The 18,105-nt window shown below is 33.9% G+C and overlaps 1 protein-coding gene across 6 annotated transcripts in view; it reads left to right on the forward strand.

Annotated features, from left to right (window-relative positions):
• Positions 1–18,105, forward strand: part of ROBO2 (roundabout guidance receptor 2) — a 1,149,410-nt gene that overhangs the window by 689,399 nt on the left and 441,906 nt on the right. The window lies entirely within an intron of this gene.

Below are 18,105 nucleotides of genomic sequence, written 5' to 3' on the forward strand. Positions count from 1 at the left end.
ATACTTGAGAGCTTGTTATATATGAAGTACATTGTCTTCCTTTCATGTTCCCGAATGTGTACATACATAAAAGCTTTCCATTTTTATGTAGAAAACCTATCAAAGTAACCTCCATGATTTCCTAGTGATTATTTCAAAATCAAAACAGATGAAGTCCCATCATTCTTTTACTACCCTGCTATATTGACAATATTAACATAACATTGCTTATTTGTAAATTTCTTATGTTAACTAGGTACAGAAGTAGTTTTTTTTTTTTTTTAAGAGTCCTGGAGTCTCTTACTTGTTTCCCTGTTGATATGTTTTATTGGTGAAGTTTTAGATACTGCTAGCGAAAAAGAGAAGATAACATTAAAGGGACTGAGATGTATAAACTCAGTGTATTCTTTACATGGTTGTCATTTCTACCTTCCCAATTCTGTTGGCTTGGTGGAACCTTAGATCTACACTGAGTCTTCGGATGAAAGATATCCCTATTACCCTCCAACATCTTTCCCCCAGAGATAGGCTGGAAGTATCTGAATAGTATACCTTATTTTTCTTATGTTATCACAGGCGGCTGAAAGGCTAAATATAGACAGACTCAGCCCTCCTAGTGTTTTACTATTGTTTTCTAATTGCATTTATCCTTTTAGATGAGTCTTGTTCTCTCCAGAGCCTCATATACCCTATCAACCAGATTTACCAACACCTTGAAAGATTTACTCATAGATTACTTTGCTAGACCCAGTTGGCATGTAAGTTTAAGACAACTGCATTAGTGGCCAAAGAGTGATTTAAAAAAAATGTCAAGTGTCAAGAGATTTAAAGTCTGACACTTCAGGAACTGTTAAAACCTCAGTAATATAAGGGCAAATATACAGTCTTTGGGATCTGTAAATATGAAAAGTAAATTATAAGCTGTAAGCTCAATGGGGCAGAACTATATATTTCTTTAATTTTTAAAAAAACTATGATATTCTTTAATTTTTTAACCTATGGTACCTATAACTTAAAGAAATATATAGTGTATTTTCCATACTCTTTATTATAATTTACCTGTGAGACTTGGAAATCTAGGCACAAATCTTTAGCTCCTTATCAGATTTGACCATTAAGTAAAGGAATTATAAAACTGATTAGAAAATAGTTACTGATACTTTCTGGTAACAGGTTTTTTTGTATTTTTTGTACATGGCTGTGTTAGAAAAGAATAATATCCTAAAATTTGGTTATTAATGAATGGGAAATCGTATTATTAAATTATTAGGTGAATCTCTTTGAAATCAGGCATTTAAAATGTATTTAAAATGGATTAAATTGAATACATATTTTCCTTTAGAAAAGAAGCTAATATATTCCCATGACTGACTCATAAAATTATGAATATAAAGATAAGTATATTTTAATCTTTACCTCCAAAATACATATGATTTATTACAGGGTTGTGATTTTTATCCAATGTCTTAGTGTTGAATGATGGTGTTTAATAATACTGTAATACCTTATGTCAGAAGATTTATTGTGGTTTTAATTTCTCTGAGCCAGGAGACAGAGTACTTGAATGCGTTTGGTGATTATTGACTGATAAGCAATAAAATGATCCTACATAAGACTCAGTAGCAAATGTTTCTTCAACTTCCTCTGATTAATATGGTCCTTTCGGTGTAATGTGTCAATTTTATCAGATTCAAATTTATCACCAAACTAGCTGTAGTAATTTCAACTCTCGAAAAGGGCTACTTTGACTTTTATCATTATATTCACAAATAAGATTGTTTACATCTCGGGAAAGTCCTTATGAAAAGTTACTCTTGATCACTGCTTGGTCAGCCAAAAATGCCTTTATCAGTGTTAGATGAAATAAATGAACTATATGTCTGCAGATTTTGAACATGTTAATTATTCTTAATAAGCTAATGAAAGTTTTCATCTGGTCACTAAATCTCTTGACCACTGACTTTTTAAGTACAATTATCTTTATTCTTTACAGTATGAAAATATCTTCAATAATTGAAAGTGCTGGAAAATGAGGACCACTAACAGAAATGAAAATTCCAAAACAGAAAGTAATTCATATAAACATGTTTGACATGTTTCTAGTATAGTTGATACATTTCTAGTATCAGTTTAATTCAGCAAATATCTTTTAAACATCTGTATGTTAGACTGTGTGCTAGGTTGCAGGGTCACAAAAATGAATATATACTAAGAGAGAGATGAATGGATAGGAGATATCTACTCATTCTTTCTAGAATATGACATCTGAAATAACCAAGTTTGGAAGCATATAACTTTTAACTTTCCACTTCCTTTAATTTGCAATATACTTCTGTAATTATTTAGTTATATGGTAAAATGCATAATTGGGATATTGTGTGGCAAATAAGGTTTATAAGTGCAATTTCAAATTTTTCTGGGTCATTGAGACCAAAGGCCATTTAAATTAGAGTTGAAAGGTGAAGGCAGATTATAGAATAAAAATTTTCCATTATGTGTTAGGTAATTTTTGAAAGGACAGTGATGAGGCCACTGGAGAGAAAGAACTGAGAATACATTTGTGATTTTCAAGGTAACAAAAGATTATGGAACCCAGACTGTCCTACTTCTAAGAATTTCATCATTCCTTGGTTAAAATCATGGTGCTAACGATTAGATTTCACTCACAGGGACATCAGATAACAACTCTATTAAGAACTTTGAAATCTTCAAAAGAAATCTTGGCACTGCATTTATTCAATATTTGAAATCTAATATGTGTAAAACACAGATGTATGGGAATCATGTACATCTAATGGATTGCGTGTTTTGCAAAAGCAAAGAAAATGCAATTTTGTGCTCTGCTCAACTAAAAGGTATTCTGTCTTGAGATTCCTTTAGTTTCTATGCTTACTCCTAACAAAAATTCACCCAGTAATTTTATTTGGTATTTTAAATACTATTATTAAGAAAAATTGTACATATTCGGTTGTACATTAGGACAGTTTCTAAAGTAGAATTATTTACATAGGATAGTAATTTTTACTAGTCTGCCATATTTGGCTGTTATATATGTTGGAAGAGACAAAACATATCATAATTTTCTTATATATTTTATTCAGAGGGACATAAGTCTGATGGTGCCCTTATATTTATAAAATTACAACCAAAACTGTTCAGAAAAACAAGTGAAAACAACTGGTTTATTGTATTTTCTTTCTCCAAAATTGCATTAGAGACATAGGAAGGTGAGGAAAAGTGGTTCTTCTGAGAAAATATTTTAAAGTTATTTCCACATAATCTTTTCCACCTTTTGTACATGATTTGTGACCTTTTAAAAACCTGAAGAGTTAAAAAAAATTATCACATATTTAACTTTTTATTTTTCTACAACTGATTCTGATCAAAGCATTCTTTAAAGATTAAAAACATGTACCTGACTTTTAACCTACTGATCTATTCCTCTCAGACAACATAACATGATACTTTGCTTTCCAGGTATCTGAGACTATGGTATTAAAAACAGGAAGGGAAAACTGAAGGACAAAGGTTAACTTATGATGGTTCTTTCTAGGTCTCCATGTTGGCACAGGCATATGCTATATATACGCCCTTTCAATTATAAACCAATCGCTCTGCAGTGAGGATATTTATGAATGTTCACATCTCTACCTGTCAACACTCTCAAACCTTTTCAGCACCCAGTTTCTCAGTCTCTTCTTGATCAAAGCATGACCTGCTCACTAAGGCTTTCATAAGATAATAATTTAATAACAAACTCTGAGCCAGAAGACAAAGGAAAAGACTGTGTAGGAGGCCACTGCTAATTTCCCTCTGAACATAATCAAATCAGTACAGCTATCCAGGCAGGACTCATAACCCTTAATAAGTCACTCTACTCGATTAAGAGAAATTGATTTTCCTCTACCGTGGATCATAGTGATTATGACGAATATGGTATCTGCTGTTCACTGCACTCCCCTCTTACTGCCAGTGTCCATTTGTTTGCAGGGCGGCAGGTAAACGAGCTAGAGGATGATGCTGTGTCATTAACTGCAGTTGGTATCAGCGCTTTGACAGCTGTGGAATTGAGTGGTTCCATACATCAGCTTAGAAGTCAGTCATAAAAGCCTTGCAGGGCAGTTACACATTCCTGACAACACTACCTGCAGCTTTCAACATGCAAAACTCCTGGGTCATGATTTTTATTTGAAAATGTGGGAACGAAACAAAAGTGGTGGGGATGATAGTTTAAACTCTAGATTTATAATATGAAAAGTTATGTGGGAGCCAAATAGCAACATAGTACTTTGCCAAGGTTCTAACTTGATCCTCAAAGTGTTTGAAGTCTACAGTGGGAGGAGTGTATGTTAGTTATATGACTGCAAACAGATTGAGATTTCGAGATAAAGCAGTATCTTAAAATACAAATGTTGGTTGCAGAAACTTTGGACTTATATACTCTTCTGACCTTTCTGATCACTTGCACGAAGAATTTTGAAGTGATTGATTTTATTTTGAATGATTCTCCGTCTCTTTACTTCATGTGATAACTCTTGGTACTCCATTTTAACATCAGTGGGGAAAACAGGGAAAGAAACATACTGTCAGAGCAGATTTATTATAATTGCTGAGAGTTTTCATATAAACTTTCTATATAGTACATCAATTAAATGTTTATTTCTATAGTTAAAACAAGTTCTTAACTTGATGTCTGAAAGGTATTTCATATGGCACAGTGCACAGAGATAGCAGTAGTAATAAGGATTTTTTTTTTACTACTTTTCCTCTTTTTAAAATATTCTGGGTTTGGGACTTTGTGTACGCTGTTAGTGTCAGACAGATATCTCCTAATTTCAGTGTTCTACATAGACTTGGTATTACGGAGTGAGGAATTATACACAGATGTGAAATGTTATTTTTACCTATGGAGGCATAAAAAAAAGCAGACATCAGAGTTCTCTTCATGAAAATAATAGATGTATTTCTTTTGCTTAAAATTTTATCTTGACTGAGTCAGACTTAAGATTTTTAAAAACTAGCTTTATCACTAAACACCAGTGTGCTATTTTCTATTAGGCTACACTAAATTGTCACATCTCAACTGTTGTTCCATTGGAGAATAATATATTCTAGTTGTATTAAGGAAAATTAATCTGTTTAATTCATATATTTTATATAACTAAGAAAGGACAAGAAAATAAGACTTTTTCCAGTTTTAAAAACGTGCTGTGAGTTTCATTTTATTCTTGGTACCATCACTAAAGAGTCTACTGCTCTTTAAAGTAACTTTACTAGTACCTTATTTCTTAGCATTTCCCAAGAAAAGAAAGCCATCACAATGAGACTTAATGAAAGGGTATATACAATATCTTAACAAATTTAATTAGACTTCTATTTGCATTTAACTTTTTGTGTCTTAAGAAATAACAAACTAAATGATGATAAAAGTTGTTAAAACTCTGGCTCTACTCCCACCAGTTTTGAGGGAAATTCTCCTTCTGTTATGCAGGAGATTCTAATTGTACAGTCCAGTGAGCACAAACAAGTCTGTGCTTGAGAGGAACTCTCCAAATGGCTGCCTGACCGTAAAAGTCAATTGTCCAATGAGGAAATGTGGAGGAGGAATATATTTTGTTCAGTCCTGTCTGTCTATGCTGGGAACTTAATGAATGAAATACAGCCCAATATATTCATAATCATCTCTCTTAGAACTGGGCAATCCCTATATCTCCAATGACCTTGACAGAGAAGATCTCTGTGCAGCATTTCCAAGGAAAGGCAATTAAATTTGATGAAAATTGTTTAGCATTCACAATATTCCACACACCTTGGAAAACCTGGAATGCAAAGATGGGTCCAACACCTGTTTGAATCTATCACAAACTTTCCTTCTGATCATCCAAAAATTTTCCCTTACAATGTATAATTTTTATCTTTTATAATAAAGATTTAGATTATCTGAAGATACCAATTCTCCAGAACAATGCTGTAAGAAATTTTAGTTTCTTACTAGTTTTAATTTGCTCCTTCCTTTTTGCAGTAAATTACACATATTCTATTGAACAACAATAATGTTTTTTCATTGTGATTCTATTTAATGGAAAAATAGTTAATTACTCATAGTATCAATGATAATACAGTGTATCCTGGTGTCTACTGTACACTCTTAATTCACCAAACTACTTAAATCTGGTTTAAGGAATTCCATCTCCATAATAGTTTAGATACCATGATACTTTCAAGATGGTAAGAGAATTGCATATGGAGTTCTTTTTGAGTAATCAGTGCATCTGTCACAGAATCTCCTATGTATTTAGCCTACAATATTAAAAACACATACTTCATATTAGAGATACAGTATGGACTATGATTAGCAGAAAAGAAGGGACTAATCGTTACATAAAGAAATAAACTACTAGAACAACTAATAGAATGTTTAAGAGCTTTTAAATTAACTATGTGGAGTGAGTTTTTGAAACTTTTTTTGTGTGTGTATTTACCCCTTGGTTAAAGTTCTGTTTTAGTTCTAAGTCAACAGTATAACTAAAGAGAGAGGTGAAAGGACCTGGAATGAATGTCTCTGTGTTCTATTTTATGTCAGAAACTGGCCGTAAGTGAGCAAGTAGAACATGGATAACAGGGACAGTCTCAGAGCTTGTGGTGTCTTCAGCCAGTTGTGGCTTCCATGCTTGGTGAGGAGAAAACACATGCATGAATATAAGACTGGGAGTTTGACTGTGAAAAGAGAAAAATAAATGTCTGGTTCTGTGTTGAAAAACACAAGAGTTTCTGTACTGGACCATGAGTTCACAACTGAACTGAATTTACATGTGTTTGTGATACAAGAATTTAGTATAATATTATACTCTATTAAAGGGAAAATGGTCAGGAGCAGTCTGAGCAGTTCTAATCTCTAAATCTGTACGAAAATAGGATTTAGTAGAGAATAGACAAAAAGAGCACAGAGGACAATTTAAAAAGTCTACATGTAAAATGTTACTGGGAGTTAATTGAATCATTCTCAAGAGTATGGAGTGGAGAGAAGCCACTTCCCACTGCCCCTGTACAAAAAAAATTATACACAGAAAACTTTTAGTTACAAATGGATAATTTCCTGATGTAGAAAATCTGGTATTAGACAAGAAAATCTTCTGAATATTTTAATTGAAAAAACTCCTCCCATGTATTTTACTCCATTAATATACTCTGTTCACATTTTAAAACAATTGAATTTTAAATCTAGTAATGGAATTATACTTCAAACCAAAACTTACCTATGGTATATTAATCCTAAGAAACCTTGCAACCACATGTACTAACATTTGAAAAGCTTTACAATGAAAATAGGATTTACTGCCTAAATTTTGCTTTTGAGTTCTCCATCACTTGAGTGATTCGTAATTGTGGTATGTAACACAGATACGAGACCAGTTCAATAACTTAGCAGTTCCTAGCTGTAAAAATCGACACATCCTCAGAGCAGAGAGGACATCGGTATACATCAGTATTAGTGCTGTTTCTCACTTTCCAATAAGTTTTGTATTCCTGCAGGCTGTGTCTTCTGCACTCTTTGAGATTTTAAAAAGATTTCTCGTCTCCACTTTCTCCGAAGTTGGACAGCAGCCGAAGTAGCAGCTGCCTCACTAGTCACTTTTCTTCCCCTTGTTTTGATAATTATGAGCAAAAGGTCAGTCACTTTCTCATCCAGGCAAATCCTGACAACCCCACATGTCAGAGCCTAAGTTATAGAAGACATGCTTGTCAACATCAAAAAACTGGGAGTGTATTTTTCTTCCTCGTAACCAGCTTAAAGTCAAAACCCCACTGAAAACTGGAGGCAGGAGGGAATGAAGGAAGAGTGGCTGTGTGTCCTGCCGTTGTCAGCTGCAGATATATAGTTCTAAGGAGATTTTTATAATTTTAAGCTCCACAACTGGACAGTTTCATTCCACTTGTTAAACATGGACTATGAGCGTCCTGATGGAATGCAAATGCTTCTGTTAGCAGTATGACCTTGTAGTACTTTAAACACAGAGGTTTTACTTTTATTGTGGCATTTTTTTCCTGAACCCAACTTAGCTTTTTAGATGAAGATGAAATGTTTTAATGCTGAGAGGGAGCCAAATAATGTTTTGTTTTTTTTTATAACCAGATTCTGAGTGAACTAAAAACTCAACTAGGACCATTATAGGAATAAAGACACACAACTGAGTTCACTAAACACTGAAGGGGTAAGGAGAGAGATATATTCTTTACATTATGAAGTTTGGTATTAAGCTTGTATACTGCTCAGACTATGTCAGAGATTCACTTACACTTAATTATGCAGTACCTCCCAGTCTCCCTGAAGTCAGCATTCATAGAAATATGCATTATTGAGTCTGCTGGTAACTGACCCTGAAAACAAACAGAGCAAATGACACTCCTGTCAACATGTTAATTTCTCACACTTTCAATAATCCCAATTGATTTAAGAGAATAGGGTGTGAAATTAAAATTTAACCCAGGGTCCCAATTTAGTACCTACTCAGAGTGAGCCTTCCTGTTTACATCAAACATTTACCTAAAATTCTTTGGGTCATTTTATTTTGAATACTTTAAGGGCTTTCTGTTTGAACAGAACCTGTAGAAATTCCTCTTTATCTTCTTCTTAGGAAGTAATAAATCTTTCTGTACAGTGAATCATTACTGTCAAGTCATTATGCTGAACACCTTAAACTTAGAGGAAACATCAAAAAAAGAATTACCTCCTCATGTCTCACGTATTAAATCAAAATTTTTATTTGCTGCATTCTATGAGTGTTATATAGTGAGTCACCTATGGTATGTTGTGATAAATTGTGAGTTAGATTTTCACTCTCAGAATAAAAAAAAAAATTACTTTCCAAGAAAGTTATGACCCAGTGTGATAATTTAGGATTAAAAGGAAAGTGTGGTAAGTTTTCTGGAATGAACAAATCTAACCTAACCTTAAAGCAAGTAATATTTATCCCAGATTATTAAGAATTTAAGTCTGTGTGGAAATATAATGAGTTGTGGACATATAATTCCATGTTCTAGCCAAAGAGGGCTTACTCTGTCCTTTATATACTAATGTGCAATACATAAGCTACTTGGAAGAGGTGTACTTGTTTTATTAGCAGTCATTCTCCTTAGACATACATGTCTTCAGGCACAGTGATGTGCTCTCAGTGACACTCTTGAAGCCCATTGCTTTGATTTTCTTTTCCTCTCCATCGCCCTATTGCGTACCTTCCAATTGTTCACCTTCCATGACATCTCCAAGAATGAAGTCAAAGACTGGCAAATATACAGGTGTTTTGTCCCTTCTTTTTTTTTATCCCCTCCTCAGTTATTCAATTATGGTAATGGCATTTTGTGATATGCAGTTTCTGGATTTATGACCCATTCTCCATAAGCATGAATCTGGACTGCGTGTGCATCTTTGATAAGGTTCTAATTGGATAGCAGTGACCTTTCTGAATGTAATTCAGGGAGGAAGATTAAAAAGCAGCCCAGGAAGTGACAGGTTTGGGACAATAACGTATGAATTCGGCTCTGCTGGCAGGCAAGAGATGTAAGCTGTGATAAATTAGAGGCAGACCAAACAGGCTTGCTGAATGAATGATTTTTCATTTCTGCCACATCCTTGGGTAAACCTCTATTGCAGAAATTGTGCTAACACTGCTGTATCTCCCTCCTCCTGTGTTATGCTACTTCTTTACTGATTGAAGAAGCTGGAAAATTTTTCAGTTAATGTAGTTTTGAGATTACTAAAGACCATATATCAATTAAAAGCATAGGCCCCAGTTAGCACATTTGTGTATTCTTACGAGTTTAACAGTGAGTATTTGGAAGAGAGCTGTCAAAACTCAGAAAAATCTTGGCCTCTTTCTCTCTCTCTCTCCTACTTTCTCTTCCTTTCTCGTATCTGTATGTCAGAACTATTAGAAATATACATGTGTGTATATACATACATACACATAATACACACACACACATACACACTCAGATTCTGAGGAAAATCTTTGTCCAATTTTAAAGATTTAAATTTAAAGATTGTTTCTAAAGGAGAATCAATCTAATGAGGAAGCACCTAATCAATATTCTTATGTATTTGATAAAGTCATAAACTCTTAATATATTTTCAGTATATCAATATAATACCAATACAGTGAATATGTAGCAGAAATATACTTGTGTAGACAAGTATAATTAATTATATGTTCAAAGGTTAAGGATATACACACTAACTTGAAAATACATATATGTGTCACTTGTAGGCTGAGATATTTCTTCCCAAATTGACACTTTTTCTTAGTGCCAGTATGATAACCAAACATTAACTATATTACTATAATAAAATGTTAATTCAATGGAATTAACTTATTAAAAAGGAGATATTGTTAAGTTAAAATGTAGCTTTGTCAGGTGATTTTGTAACATCTGCCCTTTTTATTTTTATTTTTGGCTGTTGCAGCCTGTTGCTTATACACTTGGGATAAAAAATAAATTATACAAGTAGCAGGCGAGTCAGTTCTTGGGCCTCCCTGCCAGGATTAATGGAGGGAGGAGTTCTGTCCTTTAACCTCTTCCTCACACTCTTCACACATGAGCTCCTTCACGGAGCACAGGGCCTATCAATTCTGAATTTCCTTTAAAGGGACCCCCTCTGGAGCACGGGAGCCATAGGAGCACGGAAGGCAACTGCCTTTTCCCAGAGCCTGACGTGGGTCAAATATTAAGCTAAGTCTTTGTACATGAAGAATTGTGTTCTGGCCTCATCGTCACTCAGGGAAGTGCTGTTATTAGCTCTGTTTTTACAGGTGGGAAGTGTTGCCCCAAAATTCAGCACGAGGCTTGGCTCGCAGCAGTCATGATGCAGGTGGAAAACAAAATGAGTAAGGCCAGGTGTACTCACTAAGGTTACACTAATTGAGACCTGGCAAACCAGATTTGAATCTGGGCTTTGTGTATCTTAATGCAAACAAGCAAGCAGAGAAAAACAAACTTCTAGCAATACCGTTTTATCATGATTTTGCAATTCCTCTCCTAGACACCATTTTTTATATGTTTTTTTAAAGATATTTTTCACATACCATACAATTCATCCTTTTAAAGTTTCAAACGTCATTTTGTATTTCATACCTGTTATAAAATCAGTATAATGTATTGTGTCTTCTTTGGCTCCGCTTAATACTCATGGATTGAAGACCTATTGTTTTAACCTAGATAAAGAAAATAGGAAGAAAAGAGTGTTTCCCCACTTCAGTCCAATATCTCATATTTCTGCTAAATTCTTGGATAGCTAACTATTGGTATTCTTTCAGAATTTTTCTGATAATTCATCATTTCCTGTCTATTTTTTTTTTAATATTCACTATTCTGGTGTTCCCCTATGACAGACATTTGAACTATTCCTAGAAGCACTTATTTATTTTTTTAGGCTTCTTGCTACTCCATTCCACCCTGTAAACTTACTGACAATTTAATTGTTCTAAAAAATTTACTTTCTGCATGACATTTTGCTCTTCTTAAAGCATATTGTCTGTCAGATTAACTTAAAAAGAAAGACAACCCTTCAGTGATTGACTTTCAATTCCTTACGTGATCTGATCCCATCTTATTTATGTGACTCTCACATTTCATAATTCCTATCAGGAAGTACCTCCTGTATGTAGACCAAACCCTCAAGCTCTCACTTGTCAATGTTTATTTCTGACTCTGTGCCTTCTTGTTTAACCAGCTTACCTTCCATTTTCTTTCCCTCTTAAACATACTGCAAGAGGAAAATTACATAGTGGTTCTTTTATCAAACCTTACTCTCACACAAATCCAGATCATATTGATCCTTTCCTCCTTTGAAATCCCATTGAACTTACAGTTTTGTTTTTTTTTAACATGATAATCATGGGCTTGGTAATCATTGGTCCCATATTTTTCCTCATGAATATTTTATTTGGGGATATCTTGACTCATAAATTTTCAGGTTCTTAAGAACATGTTCTAGATATGATTTGGCTTGACAGTGTTCTCAGCATGATCTGATTAAAACAATAGATTTCATTTGTCTATGCTATGCTATATATAAATATCCAAGTACATATACACATCACCTTGTTTGAAAAGGAAAAATATGTAAAACAATTTGTTTACACTTTGTAAACTTCACATGAAATACTGAATCAGAGATAGTAATCCATATCTGAGTGGACTCTACAGGTGAAAAAATATGACAAGGTATATGGCACTATGGTTCTAATGTGAAGCTGTATCACTTGTTTTTAGGAAGTATAAAAAGCTAAATGGGGGAAGGAGGTAGAAGTGGCGGAAGTAAGTAGAATTTTTATCAATTCCAATATACATGGTTTTGTGATAAACTTAGATGTAATTTGGTTCTCAATCAGGGTCAGATCTCAAATACCAGATACAGTGTGAACCTAGAAGTAATTATTTATTAATGCCTTGTTCAGTGGAGCATGATGATGAAAATGAGCAGTAGACACATCTGTGAGCATTTGTTTTATCTTATTTTAATTTCTCTAAATGTAAAAATATGGATCATAATACGAAGCTGTCAGTGGCCCTGGAATATTTATCCTTTGCCATTTGCTTTTAAATATTAATAGCATGTATAATGAAGGTATTTTGACTAAAATGAAAATGAATATGAGAAGTTCATTGGCTTTAATGGTTTAGAATCTGGAGTCTCCTTAATAGTTATCTGAAGAGTGGCTACTGTAGTTTAGCTGGGTGAACATGAGCTACGTAGATAATGTAGAGAATTCATTTCTCCAGGAGGTGAGGAAGTCAAAGAAGTTCTAAGCAAAAGAAATTCATGATCTCTTAACCTCTTAAAAAGTATTAAGATAAAATAACGTGAATACTGACTCATGGGAGACATGTTTGAAAACTTGACATTTTGCTTATAACAATTATGGTTACAGAATATATGTTTGAATTTGCAAGTATATTATTGTGATTATTGTAGCTTCTTTTCTAAAGGAGAAGAAGGAAAAGTAGTATGTTTTAGGGTATATACTTTTATACGGCATAGAGGTTAAAAGCTCTACGCTGCATTAAAAAATTTAGAGACACTAATTTAAAATGTTATAAAACGTTGCTTAAACTTTATGTGTTTTGAAATATTCCCATGTTCTAAAAGTAGGCAAACTATAGAACCATGATGGATCTTTTAAAATGAAATAGGACAAGGTGACACTTTTTCTGACTTCAGGGTATAATTTTCCTGCCTTGACTGCTCCTCAGCTGAATGAAATTATTGATGGACTGACCTGAAAAACTATGGCATAAATTTGTGTTGTTTTAAGTGTTGATAGAAAGGATGACTTCTACATGAACAATAAACAACCTGACAACATTCTTCTTTCTAAATTACTACTCTTTCAACATTCACAATATGGCAGCATGCTTGTCCATTTGTTTGTATGTACTCTGACTTTATTGCTGTTTGTTTCTTGAAAATTCTGAGGAAGAGTGGGTAGTGGTTCAGGACTTTTGGTATTTTGAGTTTCTGGGTAGCACTGTCACGCACTTAGCATGCTGTAGATAGTGATTGGAAAATACAGAAAGCTGTTGTTCAGGTCACCTAAACATTTCATTCCTGCTACTTAAATGTTATAGGGTAGAGAACATTAGCTCCTCTACAAGCTGCAGGCTCCCAGCCTGCTGCCATGTCAGGAAGCCAAAGAAATCAAAGAGCCACCTACTGACCCTCCCTATTGTCTGGGCTTGTCGTCTTCTATCAGTAGCGTGCCCCAATCAGCGCAATACACATGTACCTCCTGCCTGCTCTGGGTTTGGCAGCCCCCTCATCCCTGCACCTGTTTGCTTATACATGAGCTGTGTGTGTTTGAATTTAAATAGATGCAGCGGGTGAAGCAAGGGGGGAAGGGCGATGCCTCTGTCAGAAGCAGTTCATTACTGCTTGCAGAAGAGCCAAAATCAGCTTGTAGGGAGATGGGGAGGCACGATCAGACAGTTTTGGTTGATAAAAGATGAGCTTTCTCTGTGGGAATGATCATTTTTTTCCTCCAAGAATTGAATAGGGAAGGTGTTTAGTTAAAACAAGGTTAATACTCATTTTGATTATCTTATCAGTAAGCAGTATTCTTCAGTTACACAGAGAATTATAAATACGATGATGAAATTGTGTTACCTGGGATCCTTTCTAAAGTTACCTTGTCCTAAAAACTTCAAATAATTTCATTGCAAAAAGCAATTAGTCTAACATGTCAAGGAAATAATAAGAAATTCAGGCATGTATACAGGTGAAATTTTTAGTAAATTTATATCCTGTGGACTCATATCCATGCTATATGCAGTAAGCACCTGTTTATATTAAAAAAAGTTATTTACCTAATAAGAAACAGTACTGTTGGCTTTCTTTTTTAGCTTGTTTGCTGAAGTGTGGCTTATTTACATATAGTTTTCACTCTTTTTAACTAGCTGAGGCATCACATGTCCTATTTTCTAGTCTTTGAATCAGAAGACCGAGCCTAGTTGTTGCCTTTGGTATTTCTCAGTTCTGTGATCCTTGGGTGGCTTATTTAATCTGTCTGAAGCTCAGTATTTTCATCTGTAAAAAGGGAGAACTGGTGCCCACTTGAGAGGTGTTCGAAGGGTGAAAATTTAATAACACAATAGTAGTGTTTTTTTCCAAATCATAATGTGTTAAATAAATTAGGTTATATTAGGTAGTGTTATTTTTAATATTGATGTTATATAAAATTAGCCACCATCTCCATAAGATAAAATACTTACTTTACTAAATAAACTTTCTTTATGAGGACAGAGCACTTTCAAAAACAAGTCTGTAGCCATAGTAATAGAAGTTCCATAGAAATATTTCCTGTATGAAGCACAGTTTGGTATGTTAAAATGTTTTTATGATGTATTTTTCTATTATACATAATTTACAAAACAATTCTAGCAAACCAAAGTGAAACCATTAACATAATATCATTGCTAATATCACACTTAACTCTAGTTTTATTGTGTCCAGAATTAGTGCAACAGTTATACAGACTGATAAATCCTTTTTCCTTTGGGTTTTTAATATTTAGTCTAACAAGAAAAGATGAAATAACTTGAGAGAATCTGACATTTAAAATGCACACTTCTTCCCTCCCACACACTTACATCCCTAAAAGTTATAAAAGATCTGTTGAATTTGGGAAATACCTTGAAAGACTTAAAGCTGTCAGTATTTCACTACCCCATGTGGTTTGAGCAAATGAGCAGCCTTGAACTTTGCACACAGAGTTACAGGGTCTGGGCAGAAGGCAGTGCATCTGCAGGTCCTTGCATGACTAATTTCCTGTCAGCAAGTGATTTTATTATCATTTAAATAAGAATTTATAATAATAGCAGTAAACTTGCCAGATGGCTGAATTAGTAAACTTTAAAGAATATAGGTTTAAAACACTTTTGTTCTTCCTCCTTTAATGCTTTCCCCCCACTCCTCACCCCGTTGCAATCAACTATTTTAGTTACCACTTTTGATTTAGTCACTTTCATCATTCCTATTGATTAAAAGGATTTTAATAACACAAGATTGCATTGCCTGTTTTAGCAGAGGACATAGTGTGATTCACTGCTCGTTGTCTACACTGGATATGGGTGAAACACAAGTATGAGTAGATATATCCCTGTGCCTTCTGGTAACATCTGCATGAAAACTGTTTCTATCTTTACTCACCCAACGTTTAACAGAAAAGAAAAAAGCTATCTGAATTTCTTATTTCTTATTCCTCATACGTAAGTGAAATAATATACAAAAGAATTACTGTGTATTCATTTCTTGTATTCTTTGCCCTTAGTAAAAGCATTTTTAATGCAGCATTAAGTGAAGATAATCTTAAGAAGAGATTACTGATATTGCAGCTTTCACAACTTTTCCTAGAGAGTGCAGACACAAAATAATTCATATTAGATGAGATCTTACAAATATTAAATCTCATTATGTCAAATGCCATTAAATATGAAACAAAATATTGACTATTTCATAGAATAGTGTACGGTTAACAAATAAATTTAATGTAACATTTAAACTACCAATTTAGCTTAATTAAAATATATAATTTCTTCCTCCTGACTAAATAAAAGTAAAAAAGCATGTACTTCATCCTCTCCCACAGAGATTTTTTAACAGAATGCCTGAGAAAGTTGGGTGTTGGAGTTATAGTTACTTAACAGTGGTTCTGCTGATTCCTTTTGTCTGGTGTTAAGATCACTACTAACCAAAGTACATTAATTTAAAGCTTGGAGATACAGTGAATTCTAATGATATTTTGCAAACATATGTACATAGATAGTAATATTTAAGGTAGACCAGCGACCCTGGCTGGGGAATTAGTATCTACACATGCCCTCACTAGGGTTTTTTAGTAGCTATATTCATGCTCAGAAAATTCAACTTGCAACCTATAAGCATACATTTTTGTCCAGAGCTGAGTACTCGTCACAGGAGGCTTATATTCCCACAGGTCATGATTGGCTTATAGGAGATTTAGATACTTTTGTTGGCACTAGTCAGCTTCAGACATCCCGCTCTTCCAACTCACAGCTTTAACTTCCTCACCTACCAAGGTCTGTGTTGGCTGCCCGAAAAGCAAACTGTTGAACAACATCTTTAAGGAGAATAGATTGTTGATTTGGTTCTATTCAGTCTTGTCCAGTTGTGATCTGTATTAAATATTTTGGTGTTTAGGCCTTATTTCTATTTTGCTTTTTTCCCTGCTTTTGTCAATTAGTGCTCTGGTTCTCATTTGCTTTTTCTCTAAATTCTGCATATTTGCTTCTTAATTGTGTACTGTTTAGGCAGGGTTATAGCTAATTTGTGAAATAACAGGAAAATTGATGAAGAAACCAAAGCAAAAGAAAATGCTTCCTCATGAAAATGTCACACTTGGATGATTTTTTATTTTTTTCCTTTCAGTGGAAATATAATTATATCATTGTTTAAGTAATGTGAAACAAAAATTAGATGTGGAGGAATACTCTAAATAGGGAACCATAACGTTCTTTCAAAATGAAGAATTTAACTAAACCACTCTAAACTCCCCTGCTGGGCTCAGGCAAGCTGAAATTAATTCAAGACGGCAGATAAAATTTTTAACCAGGCCGAGTGGAGATGACGGATGTGACAGCTCTCAGTTAAAATGTCTTTTAGTGGTAAATGCGTGCGTATTAGTCAAGAGATGTGACATAACTGTCCCGGGTGAGAGAAAATGAACCAATGACCATTTACATTGAGAACAAAAGAAAAATTCTTTGTAGTAGTATGTGAAGGACAGATGAGTAACTTGTCATATTTGAGGTCATTTTTTTTTTTGGTCATCTTTTTACTTTAAAAAAAAAAGCCTTTGAAAGTTAAGAGGAACATTTTTTCTCAAGCTGTGGTTCTTTTCTTTCTTGTTTATGTATCAGAAAAGAGACGATTGTTGAATAAAATGTTTATAGCTAGGAAAGGTGGGTTATCCCCCACTTCCTTTTCTGCAGAGACCAAGAAAAAAGTCTCTGTAGATAATCATACTTCAAAGCCAAGCTGGAAAAGCCTTATAAATTATAAACAAGATTTGGCTATATCCATGGAATCCTGAAATGAGGTTTTATTTTTGTTTGTTTGGTTTTTATTTAATTTTTTTCGCATAAGGGCACTAGCTCCTCACCCTTCCACTTCCCAAAGATGGTTTATTACAAAACAATGCCATCAAAACAAGAATGGCTCTGATTCTATGTCAGGATGTTATAGGGAATGAAAATTATTTGGAAACTATGGTTGGAAGGATTTGACCATGTGAATGTCAAGTTTAATTAACTTTAGAAACAGATGCTTTCAAGACATAGTAGTTACCAGTTAGAGCTGCAAGCGCAATTGAGTTTTTAACAGTATACAGTTTATTTTTCCAATTAAAATCAAATTTCATTGTCATAATTTTATTATTAGAAGATGTGACACTCCAAACTTTAAAAGCGAGCCTCAGATATGAAGAGAACTTACCATCTTTCTATCAAAAAAAAAAAAAAAAAAACTAGTTGTAGTTTAAGTCTCTAGACAGAAAGTATATCTTTATATATGAAATTTCCAATCTGGAAGTTAGTTCTTATTTCCTTTAATAA

The sequence above is a fragment of the Camelus ferus genome, chromosome 1, assembly GCF_009834535.1.
Source record: "Camelus ferus isolate YT-003-E chromosome 1, BCGSAC_Cfer_1.0, whole genome shotgun sequence".
Classification (NCBI taxonomy): Eukaryota; Metazoa; Chordata; class Mammalia; order Artiodactyla; family Camelidae; genus Camelus; species Camelus ferus.